Source organism: Nicotiana tabacum, chromosome 6 (genome assembly GCF_000715075.1).
Source record: "Nicotiana tabacum cultivar K326 chromosome 6, ASM71507v2, whole genome shotgun sequence".
Lineage (NCBI taxonomy): Eukaryota > Viridiplantae > Streptophyta > Magnoliopsida > Solanales > Solanaceae > Nicotiana > Nicotiana tabacum.
Window position 1 is genome coordinate 54,793,428 of NC_134085.1, and position 20,005 is coordinate 54,813,432.

The window sequence follows — 20,005 nt, forward strand, 5'->3', positions numbered from 1 at the left end:
GGAAGCTTATATCTCGTAATCTATAACGAATCTAAAAAGGTATAAAACATGAAAGTTGTAGCCCTTATATTCTAGTTTCCAGAAATATAAACCATTCATCATTTGGATATTTGTACAGAAAGTTATAATCGATTGAATAAGGGCTAGTAAAGTTATTTTAAAATTTTCCAGAAATTTCTGATGCGAGGAGGCTAATTTGGAAGCTTATATCTCGAAATATATATGGAATCTGAAAATGTATAAAACATGAAAGTTGTAGCCCTTGTATTCTAGTTTTCAGAAATTTAAACCATTTGGCATTCGGATATTTGTACAGAAAGTTATGATCGATTGAATATGGCTGGTAAAGCTGTCTCTGGTGGGCTTTTAGTGACGAAATTAGACTTTTAGTGACGGGCGAACAGAAACTTAAGGACCAAAAATGCTGATTTCTTCATTTTCGTTTTGGGATTTTTGGAGCTCGGTTCTTGGGAGATTTTGAGGTGTTCTTCACGATTTCAACTCAAGTAAGTGTCCTATACTCGAAAGTGTTTATATTACATAAATCCAAGGTTATTTTCATCGTTTAATTCGGATTTAAATGGAAGAAATCAAGTTTTTTGCAAAATCTTCCAAAAATGAAAAATTAAGATTTGGAGGTCGAGTTGTTGTCGGAATTTGATAATTTTGGTATGGTTGAACTCGTATCGGAATGGGTTGTCGGATTTTATAAGTTTCGCTGGATTCCGAGACGCGGGCCCCACGGGCGAATTTTGAGTGCAATTTCGGATTTTTAATGGAAAGTGTAGAATTCCATATGGAATTAATTCCTATAATTTTTATTGATTGAATCGAATTATTGTGGCTAGAGTCGAGGCATTCGGAGGTCGATTTGAGAGGAAAAGGCATTGTGGAGTAGTATTTTGCTCGGGTTTTTGCTAATTTCGAGAATTTTGGTATTTTTCGATTGTTTTGATTGGACTTTGTTCCTTTATCATATTATGACATATTCCTTCTGATTTTGGATAGATTCGACGCACGTGGAGGCCAATTCGAGGGGCAAAGGCGTCGCGAGCTAAAGAAGTAGCCGGTTCGAGGTGAGTAATTGATGTAAATGATGTCCTGAGGGTTTGAAACCCCGGAATTTCACATCGTAACGCTTTATTGAGATGACTTGCACGCCGGATAACGGGCGTGGGGTAGAGCACCATTGGGGATTGTGACTTGGTCCGTCCCGAGAGATGTTTGTACCGTGTTTTCTACTTGAACTAAATTGAGAATCATCCTTACTTAGATTTAATTGTTACATTTGGGCTTCTTGCCAATTATTTGAATCCTTCAGGGATTGATATCACTGCTTTCGCATATTTTGCATATCATTTGACCTTAGTCCAAGGTTTTAAATACTGTTTTGCAAACTCAGTCATCTTTCTAAGATTTAAAAACTTAAATGATATATCTAAATGATATGTCAGGCTGAGAACTACTATTTTACAAATGCCCAAGGGGCTTATGATGGTTTCTGAACTGAGCATGGATCGGGCTGCGCGCCACAGCAGTATTACATTGATATTGAGGCCGAGTGCCTGGTCGAGTACATTGATAGTGAGGCCGAGAGCCTGGTTGATTATACTGATATTGATATGAGGCCGAGGGCCTAGATTTGATGCCACGAGATGGCTTGATATTGCGCTTGGGCTGTAGGAGCCCCTCCGGAGTCTGCACACACCCCCAGTGAGCGCCGTCGACGATAAATAAATGGATGGCTCGGGCTGCACGCTGCAGTGGGTACTAGAGTGTACCATCATATGCATTGCATTGCACTCATGCATTTGTTTTTTTATCTGTTATACCTGTCTCAGTTTTTGGTACTCTGACTTAATTGACTTGTTGCTTCACTATTTGTTGTTCTAAACTGCCAGTTATAGTTTACTTTGTATTTTTCCATGATTTCTTATTCTCAGCCTTTATTTATGTTTATTACTCACTGGGTCGGGGTACTCACATTACTCTCTGCACCTTGCGTGCAGATCCAGGTACACCACAGGCTGAGTGAGGATTTGTTTAGCTGAACAGTAGTATCCGGGAGTATTGAGGTAGTTGCATGGCATTCGCAGCCTTGATCTCTCCCCTCTATCTCTATCTTTTATTCCGTATTTTTCCTAGACAGACTTGTAATAGGCGGATATTCTGTATTAGAGGATCATATTCGTGACACCGGATTTTGTTAGGCTATGGTGTGGTATTTTAATTGAACTTCCGCAGATTTTATTATTAATTATACACTTGAATGTAATGACTTAGTAAATTCTCTGTGATATTTATCTATAATCTGAATAAGAATTTGGGATAATGTTGTTGAATGGTTGGGCTTGCCTAGCAGTGTGTTGTGCGCCATTATGACCGGGGTTGGGGTCGTGACTAGTTGGTATCAGAGCCTATGTTACTTGGTCTCACAGGTCATGATCCGGTTTAGTAGAGTCTCGCGGATCGGTACAGAGACGTCTGTATTTATCCTCGAGAGGCTGCAGAACCTTTAGGAAAACTTCACATTCTTGAATTATTATCGTGCGTCCTTGATTCAACTTGATATATAACACTTTGAATTCCTTCCACGCATTTGTACGCGAGAACGAGCGCTCAGTATCAAATGTGTCTTGGTGGCTTGTGATTCCCCGATCGAGGGGCGAGATGTAATCTCTATGAGTTGGAGGACTTGAGGTTGGATCCTTGCCTATGGCTGGAGCACCGAGGTATTGATTGTGTGAACAAGTGTTTTTGAACTTATATGTTCGGTAGTTTCCCTGTTAGTGGAAATGACGGTTGCGGCTATGTGATGAGTATGTTAGTACTGCGAGGCGTATATATATGATTTGTAAGCGATGAGAAGGGTCTGCTGAACGATGGAAGAACTAATAGATGCTTGAAGTCCATCGTGATTCAAGTTATAGCCCGAGTTATGGGCGTGTGAAGAATCTTTTCATGTCTCCTAGTTGGGAGTGAAGTAAATTTCATGTTGCGGTATGAGTACAGACTCAGGAAGATCAAGTGACTACGTAATGTTTATGGCGGTGGAAGGTATGCAGAAATGTTAGTTGGAGGCAAAGCAGGTGGGTCATCTCCTGCGGGGTGTTCTAAAGTTGTGTTATCCTTATGTTATCTATTAGAAGACCTCAATTGCAAGTGAATAAAATGTGTTGAAATCTAAATTGGATCGCCTAGAGAGTGGGCTTAACTGTTGTGTGAGTGAATGCGAGATTTGCAGAAGAGTTAAAAATTCTAAATGATTTATGTTTCCACAAGCTTATGAAGGATCGAGTTTAATCTCACTATGGTATTGAGGCAACAATGGAGTATATGCGTTATGAGTATAGTATGTTGTGATCTATGGCTTCGAGCCAAGTTGGGGAGCTTGCTATTGGTTAGTTGATTGTACGGTTATGTGCTATGTTGGTTCCGATTTGAGGCATGCTGGCGAATCAGTTCTGGTTGTGGAAATTGGGCCGAGAATGGCACGAGTGAAGGAATTTTTTTTTGACAAAGATGTCATGAGCTCGGATGAGTTGGAAAGAAGTTTCGATGTTACGGTAAGTTGGTATTGTCTTCAACGTCACCTAAGATCGGTGTTTCGTAAAAAAGGTTTTGCGTCCTGGTTAATGATTCTTGATCGCTCTTCAGCTTTAGTGCAACCGGTGGTTGGTACGCTCCAGATATTGTTGTGGTAGGTTGTGGGAGTGTGTCCCATGGGAAGATTATATAAGTGTGGCATATGATCACTTGATTGATTAAAGATGTAAACCAAGTATGAAGTTTGTGATGGTGTCGTTAAATTGAAGATTCATGCCTGGAGGGCACTTGGCATATTGGGTTGTGAACTGGGGAGGATTACTCCGATTGTGATGGTTGTTCTTGTGTGTTATGAGAAAAATGGGAGTTATTATGGACCTTTAAAAGGTTATCAGACTAGTTTAGTGTGATCAGAATCAACTTGAAGTCGGTGGATAGATTTAATGTGAATAATGGCTCTATATCAGGCCAGATGTGTGTATTTTAGTAACGCGGTCCTCATAGAGGAGTAGTTAAGTTGTTGTTTCGTTGTCAGATATTTTGCGTAGTAATGCATTGCGCTGTGTGAGTTGTGAGACGGCTTGAGAAATTGCTATGTGTTGAGAATCCACGTAGGAATGACGTTATATGAGCATCTTAGCTCTTGAAATTCAGACTATACATTGCACCTCAGTTGTGCTTGAGTTTTGTAGCTTATAACGCTATATGTCCCTCAGAGATATTATTATGCACTTAGCATGCTTATGACCGATACTCGGTATTTTGTTGTAATGAGCAAATTTGGCTCGATGTGCATCTCTTTATGTGAGATCTATGTGTGGATCGGGTGGCATGCCGCCATGGGTATGTTATCTGGATCGGGTTGCACGCCGCAACAGTGTGATGTTGAGTATAGTTTTCTATATGCTATTTTGTATGCCTTGTTTCCTGTTTTCTAAGGAAAGTCCGTATTAGTGCGTGGGATTGGTAATTCCTTCCAGAGTTCGTTTTCTTTTTTTGTATCGCGTTCGAATTGGTAGCCTATTGGCATATTAGGGCATCATATGCGGTTTTTGATTATGTCTGGGGTGGCTTATTGCCTGAGCAGTTCGTAATGGGTGAGACGAGATCATTGAATTCGAGATCAGTGCAATCTGAGTATATGAAGTAAATTAAGGGGCTAAGACCATTGTTTGGTTCATAATGAGGTGATAGTTTTTGCCAGGAGTATAGACCCAATGAATTGTTGATTCGGCAGTGTTATGAATTTATACAGATCTCATTCGTCGTATCGGTATTGTAAGAATTTGAACAAGACCTATGTATGTCATGCAGAGCATGGGATGTGTCATGATTTTTCTTCTAGATGGGATCAATGGAAGTTCTGGACTAGTTGAGTACGTAAACGTTCATGGTTCGGAAAGGAGGTGAAGTCCTCATGTTACCTTAGGATGGTATGGTATATGCGATATGTTGTGAAGGGTTGAGATTTGCATGTGTAAGGTTACAGTTCAGTTCTGAATGGAAATTCATAACATTCTTAGGCGATACGAGCAGCTTTAGGTAATTAGAGAAATGAGCTTTAGATGATTAGGGTGAATGATCTTCATATGATTAAGGAAATGGTATTGCTAATTGGAAGTGATTTGATGAGAGTATATGTCTCAGAAAAAGGTAATGTGATTAAACTGAGGATATTTTGGTAGTATTGCGGCATGTTCTTGGTGGGTCCACTGGTAGTATTCGGGTTTGTTTGGTAGCACAGGGAAATTTTGAGTATCTGTCGTGGAATGATTGGGTATCAAAAGTGTGCATGTATTCACACGGTGGAAACTGGAATTAGGTATGATGATATGTATGCCATATGGAGTTGGAGACTGGGAGTTCTTATGTACATGCTAGGTTGTGGTGGTGGATCGTGTGTATTCGGCACCGTTTAGCGGCAATCGGGATTTGGAGGCTCGAGTGGATCTTTGTTTGCTGGTATATTAGATTTTGGATGTGATGTCGGAATTTAGACTGGTTATCTTAGTGTTGAGTGATTCTGAACTATTGCGCTACGGGCAATACCGAAAATGCCACGGGTTGAGTGATGAAGTGCATTGGATTATGTTCTAGCAGAGTGGTTTATATTTCAAAGGACCAGCGGACGGTTGGGAAGGATTGCTTTCTTAATTGGGCATTCGTGATGGATGTCAATGCAAAGATTGCTATCATTAATTCAGTTCCGGTGTTGGGGGACTTTTCATATGGCTAGGCATGTCGCCAGGCGAGGTTGTTGATTTTGGTATTAATTTGGTGCCGGGCACCGGATCGTCTGGCTCCGATAGGAGTTGTAGTAGTGGAAGTCGAGCGGGATGAGTAATTGGGTGTTGCTCGGTGAATAACGTACCGATTATGTTCTATCAGGTTTGCATGGTGTGTGTTATTTGTTTCACCATGGGTGTAATGATTTGCTTTGTCTCCAGACATCAATTGAGCAAGGTTGTCGATTTCAAGCATAGTGACTTGAGGTGTTTCCTGTGGAGTAGTATTTGGATAGGAACGCGCGTTGCATCAAAGCTGTGTGGAAACATGACATTGCGGGTCAAATTTGTGTGTCCTGTTTCTATGATGTGAGACAGGGTCTCAGCCTTGTGTTGTGGCAGTACTGGTGAGTTTGAGGTACAACTCTCTCAGTTGAGTCATTTTCATGAATTGAGTATGTTCGGATCGTTTCTTATCGGTGCACGTATTATACAAGTTGTGGCTTAGGCATGTATTGATGTGTCATGTCACCTGAGTAGTGTGTTTGGTCAAAAGAGATCGTTGAAATCATTAATGAATGCGAACGGATTCGATTTCAGTATGTGTGATGGGTAAATATTGAGGTTCATTCAAAATTTGCTATGGTAATTACCAGGAGAGAAATGACTTCATGAATGGTTGACATAGGAAATGGTTATGACTTATTGCGTGTTTCCTTTATCATTGACAGTATGTGAAAGTGTTGGAATGAGGCTTTAGTTGTTAAGAGGTTTCCTATCGATATTCGATTATTATGTGCAGCTACTGTGAATAGAAATTATCGTTCCGAGTGTCTGAGTTATGTGGTATATCAGATAATTGCACCTGATGTTGCAGGTATGGGTTATTACAGCTGGTTCGGGCTTATTCTAAGTATGGATGTGAAGTTCTAATCTTGTGTATGATTTCGGAAGGTGCAGTGTGGTTCTATGGTTTATGGACTAGATGGATTGTGAAATTTCAGCTATGTTATGTTATCGGACCTATGCAAGATAGGGTAGTATGGGATCACCCACGGGTATATTCTTGGTAAAGGCGTTCAGCTATTGGTTGGCTTCTAGGACAACTCTGGTTACGCTCGAGGACGAGCGTTTGTTTCAGTTGAGGAGGATGTGATGACCCGACCCGTCGTCTCGTGAGTTATCGCCCCGTTTTCCCCATTTTCTATTTCTTTATGCTTCATTATCAGTGTTGGGTGTGAACAAGTTGATTTGGATTGTTTTTAGCAGGAAATGAGACACTTAGTCTCTTTAAGGAAGGTTTGTTTTGGAAAAGTCAATCGGACGTTGACTTATGTGTTAGAGGGATCGGATTTGAATCCCGATGATTCGGTTAGCTTCAGGGGATGATTTGTGACTTAGGAGTGTGATCGGAAGTAATTTTGGAGGTTCGGTGTAGAATTAGGCTTGAAATGGCGAAGTTAGTATTTTGGCGAATTCCGGTTGATAGGTGAGATTTTGTTTTGAGGGTCGGAATGGAATTCCGAGAGTTGCTGTAGCTTCGTTATGTCATTTGTGATATGTGTGCAAAATTTCAGGTCATTCGGACGTGGTTTGGTTGGGTTTTTGATCAAATGCGTGTTTTGGAAGTTTTAAAAGAACTTAAGCTTGAATTCGATGTAATTCGATGATTTTAGTGTTAGTTGAGGTGTTTTGATGATTGGAGCAAGTTTGGATGATGTTTTAAGACATGTTGGCATATTTGGTTAGAGTCCCGAGGGGCTCGGGTGAGTTTCGGAATGGCTTCGGGCCATTTTTAAGCCAATTTAACTTGGTGGATTTTTGACAGCAAGGTTCGAAAATTTTGATGCGAGGAGCATAATTTGGAAGCTTATATCGCGTAATCTATAAGGAATAGAAAAATGTATAAAACATAAAAGTTGTAGCCCTTGTATTCTAGTCTCCAGAAATATAAACCATTCATCATTTGGATATTTGTACAGAAAGTTATAATCAATTGAATAAGGGTTAGTAAAGCTGTTTTGAAAATTCCCAGAAATTTCTGATGCGAGGAGGCTAATTTGGAAGCTTATATCTCGAAATATATATGGAATCGGAAAATGTTTAAACATGAAAGTTGTAGCCCTTGTATTCTAGTTTCCAAAAATTTAAACCATTTGGCATTCGAACATTTGTACAGAAAGTTATGATCGTTTGAATATGGCTGGTAAAGCTGTCTCTGGTGGACTTTTAGTGACGAAACTGGACTTCTAGTAACGGGCGGACAGAAACTTAAGGACCAAAAATGCTGATTTCTTCATTTTCGTTTTGGGATTTTTGGAGCTCGGTTCTTGGGCGATTTTGAGGTGTTCTTCACGATTTCAAATCAAGTAAGTGTCCTATACTCGAAAGTGTTTATATTACATAAATCCATGGTTATTTTCATCGTTTAATTCGAATTTAAATGGAAGAAATCAAGATTTTTGCAAAATCTTTCAAAAATAAAAAATTAAGATTTGGAGGTCGAGTTATTGTCGGAATTTGATAATTTTGGTATGGTTGAACTCGTATCGGAATGGGTTGTCGGATTTTATAAGTTTCGCCGGATTCCGAGACGCGGGCCCCACGGGCGAATTTTGAGTGCAATTTCGGATTTTTAATGGAAAGTGTAGAATTCCATATGGAATTAATTCCTATAATTTTTATTGATTGAATCGAATTATTGTGGCTAGATTCGAGGCATTCGGAGGTCGATTTGAGAGGAAAAGGCATTGTGGAGTAGTATTTTGCTCGGGTTTTTGCTAATTTCGAGAATTTTGGTATTTTTTCGATTGTTTTGATTGGGCTTTGTTCCCTTATCATATTATGACATATTCGTTCTGATTTTGGATAGATTCGACGCACGTGGAGGCCAATTCGAGGGGCAAAGGCGTCGCGAGCTAAAGAAGTAGCCGGTTCGAGGTGAGTAATTGATGTAAATGATGTCCTGAGGGTTTGAAACCCCGGAATTTCACATCGTAACGCTTTATTGAGGTGACTTGCACACCGGATAACGGGCGTGGGGTAGAGCACCATTGGGGATTGTGACTTGGTCCGTCCCGAGAGATGTTTGTACCGTGTTTTCTACTTGAACTAAATTGAGAATCATCCTTACTTAGATTTAATTGTTACATTTGGGCTTCTTGCCAATTATTTGAATCTTTCAGGGATTGATATCACTGCTTTCGCATATTTTGCATATCATTTGACCTCAGTCCACGGTTTTAAATACTGTTTTGCAAACTCAGCCATCTTTCTAAGATTTAAAAACTTAAATGATATTTTGGGCTGAGAACTACTGTTTTACAAATGCCCAAGGGCTTATGATGGTTTCTTGACTGAGCATGGATCGGGCTGCGCGCCGCAGCAGTATTACATTAATATTAAGTCCGAGTGCCTGGTTGAGTACATTGATATTGAGGCCGAGAGCCTGGTTGATTATACTGATATTGATATGAGGTCGAGGGCCTAGATTTGATGCTACGAGATGGCTTGATATTGCGCTTGGGCTGTAGGAGCCCCTCCGGAGTCTGCACACACCCCCAGTGAGCGCCGTCGACGATAAATAAATGGATGGCTCGGGCTGCACGCCGCAGTGGGTACTAGAGTGTACCATCATATGCATTGCATTGCACTCATGCATTTGTTTTTATCTGTTATACCTGTCTCAGTATTTGGTACTCTGACTTAATTGACTTGTTGCTTCACTATTTGTTGTTCTAAACTGCCAGTTATAGTTTACTTTGTATTTTTTCATGATTTCTTATTCTCAGCCTTTATTTATGTTTATTACTCACTGGATCGGGGTACTCACATTACTCTCTGCATCTTGCGTGCAGATCCAGGTACACCACAGGCTGAGTGAGGATTTGTTTAGCTGAACAGTAGTATCAGGGAGTATTGAGGTAGCTGCATGGCATTCACAGCCTTGATCTCTCCCCTCTATCTCTATCTTTTATTCCGTATTTTTCCTAGACAGACTTGTAATAAGTGGATATTCTGTATTAGAGGCTCATATTCGTGACACCGGATTCTGTTGGGCTATGGTGTGGTATTTTAATTGAACTTCCGCAGATTTTATTATTAATTATACACTTGAATGTAATGACTTAGTAAATTCTCTGTGATATTTATCTATAATCTGAATAAAAATTTGGGATAATGTTGTTGAATGGTCGGGCTTGCCTAGCAGTGTATTGGACGCCATCATGACCGGGGTTGGGGTCGTGACAATGGTACATATTTTTCTCTTCATCATTAGAATGTAGACAAATAATATGCTAAATTTTTGAATAGTTAAAGAAACTTAAGGAGTTGATCAATAGTTTATGGCAGAATAAAAAGTCAGGGAGAAAGACAAATCAAGTTAGAAGAAGGAAAATCTAATTTAGCAAAGAAAAGAACAAAGTACAACGATATTGTAACAAAGGGACTGCATAATATTATATTTGTCTATTTTCATGTGTCACAATCAGGTTTTAGCATTCGCAACTTTAAGTATAATATTATATGATTTTATGTTAAAAATCTATAAATAGTAATGATAACAGTTCATACCTTTGTTATCCAAGGAATGTTTAGGCCGTTTCGGTTCCATATGCATAATCCATTTTTTCTTGCGAGTTTTCTCTGTTCTTCCATGTCAAAGTATCGTAGAAACATAATTTGGTGTGAGAAATTGTAGAGTCTTTTGGAAAAGCAAAGCCAAATTTGGTGGGGCTAGTTGCCAACCATCAATGTGATCAATCTGATGCACAACAAACTATATTTTCTGGTGATCTCATATGATTCTTTCAACTATTTCTGAAGCAACCACAACAGGCTTGAAAATAATACTAATTTCTAAGAGAAAGTACCAACAAACTAAAAGCATGAGAGCCTTGGGTGCATATCACACAAATTAACAACATTTGAGATTGGTAGTTGGTTGGAATATGCTACCTATCCAGATTTGAGCATTTACAGATGGTTGCCAATCGTGCGTAGGTTTAGATTAAATCTAAAATTTAGGGCAAGTGGGATATAAACGTGTGTACTCACGTTCACATGTAAAGTTAGTTATTACTTGTTTAAAAAAACTGAAACTTTTGGTTCACAAAAATAGAATATCGAATTTTGGAAGAAACTTTTCTCCAAATAGAGGTCTAAAAAGTAGCCCCTCTTAAACGTGCACATAAGCTTTAGGATGCTTTTGACCTTTGCTTCTTAAGAAATAAAAATAACTGATATTTTTAATTCATTCACAAAAGTATTTTGTTTGAGATTTTCCCCCCAAATTATCTTTTAGTTCCTATTTTGTTGGAGCTATGTCCTAAAGTGTCAAATGTCTTATTGTGATGATGCCACCTGTCAAAAATAGTGGCTTTTGCCTCTCCTTTTATTAATAGATAGATTACCTGTAGTTATCTTTTAGGCGAACTGATAGCGCAAAAATTCATCGGCATACTCAAAAGATTAAAATGTTGAAACATGTTATGTTTGCCTTATATTTCAGTTAAATAATTATTTTTAATGGACGGTTACCTTTAGCTATATATCTTTTAAGTTAGCTGATAGTGTAAAATTCATTAGTGTAATCTAATATGTTGTAGCATGTGATATCTATCTTATTTTCAGGTTATTAATCCATTTTTGATGGACGACTTACCTGCAGTTATCTTTTAGATACGACCTAGTAGTTTAAAAGTTTTTTACACGGTTACTTTATAGAAGTTAAACTCTTATTATTTATGTTTGGCAAACTTAAAAGTTGGATTTTTATTAATGTGCAGCATATGCTACCTGCATTCCAATTTACTGCTTGTGAGATGTTGAGCAAATTGGATGTGATGACCTTTCGTCATCACTTGTGTTGCAAGTGAATTCAGTGTTCCAAGGCCTAAAAATCTCCTTTTTACCTCATCTTGATTTACGTGCGTGGTTCGGACCTATATCTGAAAAGCCTTCTATGTGAAAATATGAGAATAGAAATTTCTAGAGTTAAAATTTTATTATGGTTGACTTTGGTCAATATTTTGAGCAAACGGACCCGGATCCGTGTTCCGACGATCCCTGGAGGTCCGCAGTAAAATATGAGACTTGGGCGAATGCCCGGAAATGAATTCCGAGGTCTCAAGCCTTAGCAATTAATTTTTGAAAGAAATTATTTTACTGAATTATCTAAGAAATGAAGAAAAGAATTAATGTTTGAAACCATTGTTATCTGGACCGTATTTTGGTTCTGGAGCCCGGTACAAACTTGCTATAGTATTTGAAAGATAACTGTGAAATTTGGTGAAAAACAAAGTTTATTTGACGTGAGTTGGACTTCCGGTTGAAGAGTTATGAACTTTGAGAGTTCTTGATGAAAATGTTGAGTTTTGAGGTTTAATTCATGATTATACATGTTATTTTGATGATGTACTCGCATGAGTAGATCCATATGATGTCTTTGAGTTAGTATGCACACTTGGTTTGGAGTTCCGAGGGCTCGGGTGAGTTTCGGGTAGGTTCCGGGATGTCTTAGGCTTAAAACAGGGATGTTGCAGGTTCAGAGAAGTGCGAATCTCTGAACCTGCCAGTACTGACAACATTGGTTTTAGTGTTATCTGCGGTGGGGGTTGTGCGGTCCCACTCGATTTTGTGCGGTCCGCACAGGTTCACTGGTCCGACTTCGGAAGCCTATATCTTTTGATCTACAGGGAATTGTGAGATGATTCAAACGCGAAAGTTGTAGCCCTTCGTGTCTAGTTTCTAGAAAGATAAGGGAATTACAATTTGGACATCTGTAGAGAAAGTTATGGCCAAAGTACTAAAGCATATCACTGCAGTCCACATGGAGAGCTGTGCGGCCGCAGTCCAATTTTGTACGGTCCGCACAGGGGGTCTAAGAGGGGTATATTAAAACAGGATTTTCAGTTATTTTTCTTTTTTAAAAACCCCCAAAAACATAAGAGGTGATTTTTCAAAGACAACTCTTCTTCCAAATCGATTGTAAGTGATTTCTAATTAGTTTTCTTCAATCTTTAACATTTTTTCACATGATTTCAACTCAATATCAATGATTTTCATGGGAAAAATTAGGTATTTTGGGTAGAACCTAGGTTTTTTAAAAATTTGGGATTGTGTGAGGTGAGCTTTCATAAGCTCAAGACAGCTCTGACTACGACACTGGTGTTGGTTTTGCCCTCAGACTCAGGGCCATATACAGTTTATTGTGATGCATCTCGTATTGGGCTTGGTGCGGTGTTGATGTAGGATGGCAAGGTCATTGCTTCTGCTTCGCGGCAATTGAAAATTCATGAGAAGAATTATCCGGTCTATGATTTAGAGTTGGCAGCCATTGTTCACGCGTTAAAGATTTAGAGGCATTATCTATATGGCGTGGCATGTGAGGTGTTCACGGATCACAAGAGTCTGCAGTACTTGTTCAAGCAGAAGGAGTTGAATTTAAGACAAAGAATGTGGTTTGAGATATTAAAGGACTATGATATCACCATCTTATATCATCCGGAAAAGGCCAATGTGGTGGCCGATGCTTTGAGTAGGAAGTCAGCCAGTATGGGCAGTCTTGCTTATATTCCGGTCGGTGAGAGACCGCTTGATTTGGATGTTCAGGCTTTGGCCAATCAGTTCGTGAGGATGGATGTTTCTAAGCCCAGCCGTGTGTTAGCTTGCACAATCGCTCGTTCTTCATTATTGGAACGTATCCGTGATTGGCAATATGATGATCCCCATTTGTGTGTCCTTAGAGACACAGTGCAGCACGGAGGTGCCCAGCAGGTTACCTTAGGAGATGATGGAGTCTTGAGGTTGCAGGGTTGAGTTTGTGTGCCTAATGTGGATGGGCTCCGAGAGTTGATTTTAGAGGAGGCCCATAGCTCCTGGTACTCTATTCATCCGGGCGCCGCAAAGATGTATCAGGATTTGCGGCAGCATTATTGGTGGCGTAGAATGAAGAAGGATATCGTAGCATTTGTGGCTCGGTGTTTGAATTATCGCAGGTTAAGTATGAGCATTAGAGGCCTGGTAGTTTGTTCCAGAAGATTGAGATTCCTGAGTGGAAGTGGGAGCGGATCACTATGGACTTCGTTGTTGGAATCCTACGGACTCAGAGGAAGTTCGATGCAGTGTGGGTTATTGTTGATAGGCTGACCAAGTCAGCACATTTCATTCTTGTGGCAGTCTCCTATTCTTCCGAGAGGTTAGCTGAGATCTATATCCGGGAGATTGTTCGTCTTCATGGTGTGCCCGGGTCTATCATTTTGGACTGAGGTATGCAGTTTACCTCACATTTTTAGAGAGCAGTTCAGTGAGAGTTGGGCACACGGGTTGAGTTGAGTATAACATTTCATCCTTAAACGGACGAGCAGTCCGAGCGGACCATTCAGATTTTGGAGGATATGCTCCAAGCTTGTGTCATTGACTTTGGAGGCTTGTGGGATCAGTTTTTCCCTTTAGCAGAGTTTGCATACAACAACAGCTACCAGTCGAGTATTCTGATGGCTCCTTATGAGGCTTTATATGGTAGGCGGTGTCGATCTCCGGTTGGATTGTTTGAGCCGGGAGAGGCTCGGTATTGGGTACAGATCTAGTGCAGGATGCCTTGGACAAGGTCATGATTATTCAGGATTGGCTTCGTACAGCTCAGTCCAGGCAAAAGAGCTATAATGAACGTAAGGTTCGAGATTTGGCTTTCATGGTCGGTGAGCGGGTATTGCTTCGAGTGTCGCCTATGAAAGGCGTGATGAGATTTGGGAAGAAGGGAAAGCTTAGCCCTAGGTTTATTAGCCCGTTTGAGATTCTTGATCGAGTAGAAGAGGTGGCTTACAGACTTGCATTGCCGCCAAGCTTATCAGCCGTGAATCCAGTGTTTCATGTGCCCATGCTTCGGAAATATCAAAGCGATCCATCCCACGTGTTAGATTTCAGCACTGTCCAGTTGGACAAGGACTTGTCCTATGAGGAGGAGCCGGTAGCTATTCTAGACCGGCAAGTTCGTCAGTTGAGGGCAAAGAATTTCCCCTTTGTTCGTGTTCAGTGGAGAGGTCAGCCTGCTGAGGCATCAACCTGGGAGTCCGAGTCCGATATGCAGAGCCGTTATCCGCATCTTTTTCCCGACTCAGGTACTTCCTTCTTATGTACGTTCGAGGACGAACGGTTATTTTAGAGGTGGAGAATGTGAGGACCCTTTTGTGTTGTAAGTGAATTCAGTATTCTGAGGCCTAAAAACCTCCTTTTTACCTCATCTTGATTTACGTGCATGGTCCGGACCTATATCCGGAAAGCCTTCTATGAGAAAATATAAGAAATAGAAATTTCTAGAGTTAAAATTTAATTATGGTTGACTTTGGTCAACATTTTGAACAAATGGACCCGGATCCGTGTTACGATGATCCCGGGAGGTCCGCAATAAAATATGAGACTTGGGCGTATGCCCAAAAATGAATTCCGAGGTCCCAAGCCTTAGAAATCAATTTTTGAAAGAAATTATTTTACTGAATTATCTAAGAAATGAAGAAAAGAATTAATGTTTGAAACCATTGTTATCGGAACCGAATTTTGGTTCCGGAGCCCGGTACAAACTTGAAATAGTATTTGAAAGATAACCGTGAAATTTGGTGAAAAAACGAAGTTTATTTGACGTGAGTTGGACTTCCGGTTGAAGAGTTATGAACTTTGAGAGTTCTTGATGAAAATGTTGAGTTTTGAGGTTTAATTCATAATTTTACATGTTATTTTGATGATGTAATCGCACGAGTAGCTCCATATGATGTCTTTGAGTAAGTATGCACACTTGGTTTGGAGTTCCGAGGGCTCGGGTGAGTTTCAGGATGTTTTAGGCTTAAAACAGGGATGTTGCAGGTTCAGAGAAGTGCAAATCTCTGAACCCTCCAGTGCTGACCGCATTGGTTTTAGTGTTGTCCGCGGTGGGGGCTGTGCGGCCGCACTTGATTTTGTGCGGTCCGCACAGGTTCACTGGTCCGACTTCGGAAGCCTATATCTTTTGATATACAAGGAATTTTGAGATGATTCAAAAACGAGAGTTGTGGCCCTTTGTGTCTAGTTTCTAGAAAGGTAAGAAAATCACAATTTGGACATCTGTAGAGAAAGTTATGGCCAAAGTACTAAAGCATGTCACTGCAGTACGACCACACTCGATTTTGTGCGGTCCGCACAGGGGGTCTGAGAGGGGTATATTAAAACAGGATTTTCAGTTATTTTTCATTTTTAAAAACCCCAAAAACATAAGAGGTAATTTTTTAAAGACAACTCTTCTTCCAAATCGATTGTAAGTGATTTCTAACTAGTTTTCTTCAATCTTTAACATCTTTTCACACGATTTCAACTCAAAATCAATGATTTTCATGGGAAACATTGGGTGTTTTGAGTAGAACCTAGATTTTTTAAAAATTGGGATTTGGACCTCGATTTGAGATCCGATTTTAAAACAAATTATATATTTGAGTTTGTGGGGGAATGGGTAATCGGGTTTTGGTTCGAACCTCGGGTTTTGACCATGTGGGCCTGGGGGCGATTATTGACTTTTTAGGTAAAACTTTAGAAAACTCATTTTCATGCATTAGAACTGATTCATTTAGCATTTATTGATGTAATTAAGTAACTTATGGCTAGATACGAGCAAATTGGTGGTGGAATCAAGAGGTAAAACGATAGTAGAGACTTGAATTGTGCTCGTGGCTTACGAGATAAATGAAATGGGAGCGGGTGACATTCCTGCCACGAGATAAATGAAATGGGAGTGGATGGCACGCCTGCCACGAGATAAACGAAATGGGAGCGGGTGGCACGCTCGTGGCTCACGAGATAAATGAAATGGGAGCGGGTGGCACGCTTGCCACGAGATATATGAAATGGGAGCGGGTTGTACGCCTGCAACAAGATGTGAAATGAAAGTGAATTCTGCCTTTGTTTCCCTTATCCTTGTTAGTAGTTGGATTTTGGTTCCTTTATAATTCTCTTGATATTCTGTTTTTACCTGTTATTCCCCGAAGCATGCTTTCCCCCTCCCATCTTTACTTGTTTATTCCTGCTTTACTTTTCGCTATATATGATTTAACTGCACAGATTTATTTGGTAGTCTGGTCTTAGCCTCGTCACTACTTCGCCGAGGTTTGGCTAGGCACTTACCAGCACATGTGGTCGGTTGTGCTGATATTACACTCTGCACTATGTGCAGATCCCGAAGCAGTTCTTGGACCGTATTTTGGAGGCTACCTTCAGTCCACGCGGAGATCCTAGGTTGACCTGCAGGCGTCCGCAGGCCCTGGCGTCTCCTCTATCCTTTATTTCCAGTTTCATCTCTTTGCTTCAGAAACAATGTTTTTTTTATTTTCAGACCTTGTATTTAGCAGTCTTAGACCGTCTGTGGTATTGTGACACCAGTTCTGGGTGATTAAGGTTTAAGCTATTGTAATAGACACATGTTCAGATATTTAATTGCTTTCTTCCGCTTATTCTAAATTTCTGTTGTTTACACGTTATTGTTTGATATAATGTTAAAGAGAATAAAAATTGGTAGAAGGGTAATTTGTCTAATAATTGGCTTGCCTAGCTCACATTAGTAGGCGCCATCACGACTACCAAAGGTGGAAAATCTGGGTTGTAACATTAGAGAAAATAGTTTCACCAAAAGGAACAGAGATAGATGTGTGGCCATATGTACAAACTTTGACAAGTGATGCCATTTCAAGAACTGCTTTTGGCAGTGGTTATGAAGAAGGAAGAAAGATTTTTGAACTTCATAAAGAACAACTTTCACTAATTCTAGAAGTGTCACGCACCATATACATCCCAGGATGGAGGTAGAATTATTAACTTTTTGGATTATAAATTAAATCTGTTAGATAATGTTCCAATAATCTTGAAAAAGTATTGCAAATGCGGTGATTTATGAATCTTGAAAATGGAAGGGATTTATTTTCTTTAACAGGAGGAGAATAGTTTTTTCCTTCTTCTTTAGTCTCAATATCGACAACTTTAGGACCCTTAATTTTGTCAGGAGACAACTTAGCAAAAGAAATAGTTAACACACCATTTTCAAGCTTAGCTTTAAGAGTATCAATATCAGCATTTTCTGGTAGGCGGACTTGCCTCCAGAATTTGCCATAGCTCCTTTCAACACAGTGCCAATCATCATCTTTCTTCTCTTCTTCTTTTTTCCTCTCTCCACTCACTCTCAACACCCTATTTTCCTCCATCTCTATCTTTATCTCTTCTTTCTTTAAACCTGGAACGTCTACTGTTACCACGTGTCCCTCTGGCGTTTCTATTGGGAAAAATAATATCCCGCCCAGGAATAATACTCATGACAAATAATAATAACACAAGAGAGTAACAACGATACCAAATCTTTTAACGGGGTAAAATACAATACCCGAGCAAAGCAATATTATACCACTAATATTACAACTTAGTAATGTCAAGAGACTACTACAACTTCGAAAGAAATAACACTCTTTATTTAAAATACCTCACAATAATATTACTTACACTCACTATTTATCTCACGGACTATAATATGTGGATTACTCTCTCTATGCTCTATTCGCTCTCTGATTTTGGTGTGATTGAATGAACGAACAAAGCTCCTATTTATAGGAGCGAATGACCTCCCATAGAACCAATCAGGAGATTGGATTTCATATGCAAGTTGCATATTGCAATTTGCAAATCTAAAACCAAATCTGTTACAAAACCAATTTGATAGATCCGGCTACCTTGCCTTTTGTTTAGCCAATAATATTTATTCTTTCTTTATTCTTTTTTTTTTCTTTTATTCAGGGACCCCACAAATCTCTCCCCTTAATTTTGATTTTTCTTCTTCACTTCAAGACTTTCAATCTCTGAAAATCTTCAAACTTGAGAGGTTTGGTAAAAATAACTGCAACTTGATCATGAGATTTCACATACTTGAGTTCGACTTCTTTCTTGGCAATGCATTCTCTGATGAAGTGACACCTTGTATCAATATGCTTGCATCGATCATGATATACCGAATTCTTTGCGAGTGCCTGTGCGGATTTGTTGTCAATACAAATATCTGTAGCTTCAATTTGTGGCAAATTGAGCTCCTTCAACAATCTTCTCAGCCAAATAGCATGACATGTACTTGATGTTGCTACTATATATTCTGCTTCACAAGTCGAGAGAGTAACAATTGATTGTTTCTTTGAACTCCAAGAAATAACAGAATCACCCAAGAAAAATACAAAACCAGTTGTACTTTTTCTATCATCAATATCTCCCGCATAATCACTATCACAAATCCCATAAGGCTAAAATCATTAGAAGAAGAATAAAATAATCTAAAGTCAATCGTACCTTTTAGGTAACGAATAATTCTTCTAGTGACTTTCAAATGAGTGGATGTAGGAGCTTCCATGAATCGACTTACTACACCAACTGCAAAGAGTATATCTGGCCTGGTACAAGTCAAGTACCTCAAGCTTCCCACAAAACTTTTGAAAAATGTGGGATCCACTTTTTCTCCTTCATCAAACTTGGACAATTTTGTCCCACTCTCCATCGGCGTGTTCACGGGATTGCAATCAAGCATGTTGAACTTCTTCAATATATCTTTTGTATAGCTTACTTGAGAGATAAAAATTCCATCTTCCATCTGCTTCACTTCTAGGCCCAAGTAGTATGACATGAGCCCTACGTTCGTCATCTCGAACTTGCGGAACATATCTTTCTTAAAAGCTTCAAACAAACTTGGGTTATTACCCGTGAAAATAAGATCATCAACATAAAGACAAACAAGCAAAATATCTCCATTAGTATGAACTTTAAGGTAAAGAGCATATTCATGGAGACAACGAGTAAACCCATTTTCTTGAATATACTTGTCGATGCAACTGTTCCATGCCTGTGGGGTTTGCTTCAACCCATATAAAGCTTTGTTCAACTTCAACACTTTATCTTCATGCTTTTTGACCACTAAGCCCAATGGTTGTTCAACATAGACTTGTTCTTCAAGATAGCCATTCAAGAAGGCTGATTTGAAGTCTAGTTGGTGGATCTTTCACTATATTTGCACCGCCAAAGAGATCAGCAAACGTATTGTCTCCATGCGAGCAACAAGTGCATAGACTTATTCATAGTCAATGCCTTGCCCTTGCTTGTAGCATTTAGCCACAAGTCGTTCCTTGTATCTCTCCACATCTCTATCAGCATTTTTCTTTGTCTTGTATACCCATTTTACTCCAATTGCT

The 20,005-nt window shown here is 39.6% G+C and overlaps 1 pseudogene; it reads right to left on the reverse strand.

The window, feature by feature from the left end:
* Positions 1-19,317, reverse strand: part of LOC107799829 (serine/threonine-protein kinase ZRK3-like) — a 51,730-nt pseudogene extending 32,413 nt beyond the window's left edge.
* Between the last annotated feature and the right edge of the window lie 688 nt (positions 19,318-20,005).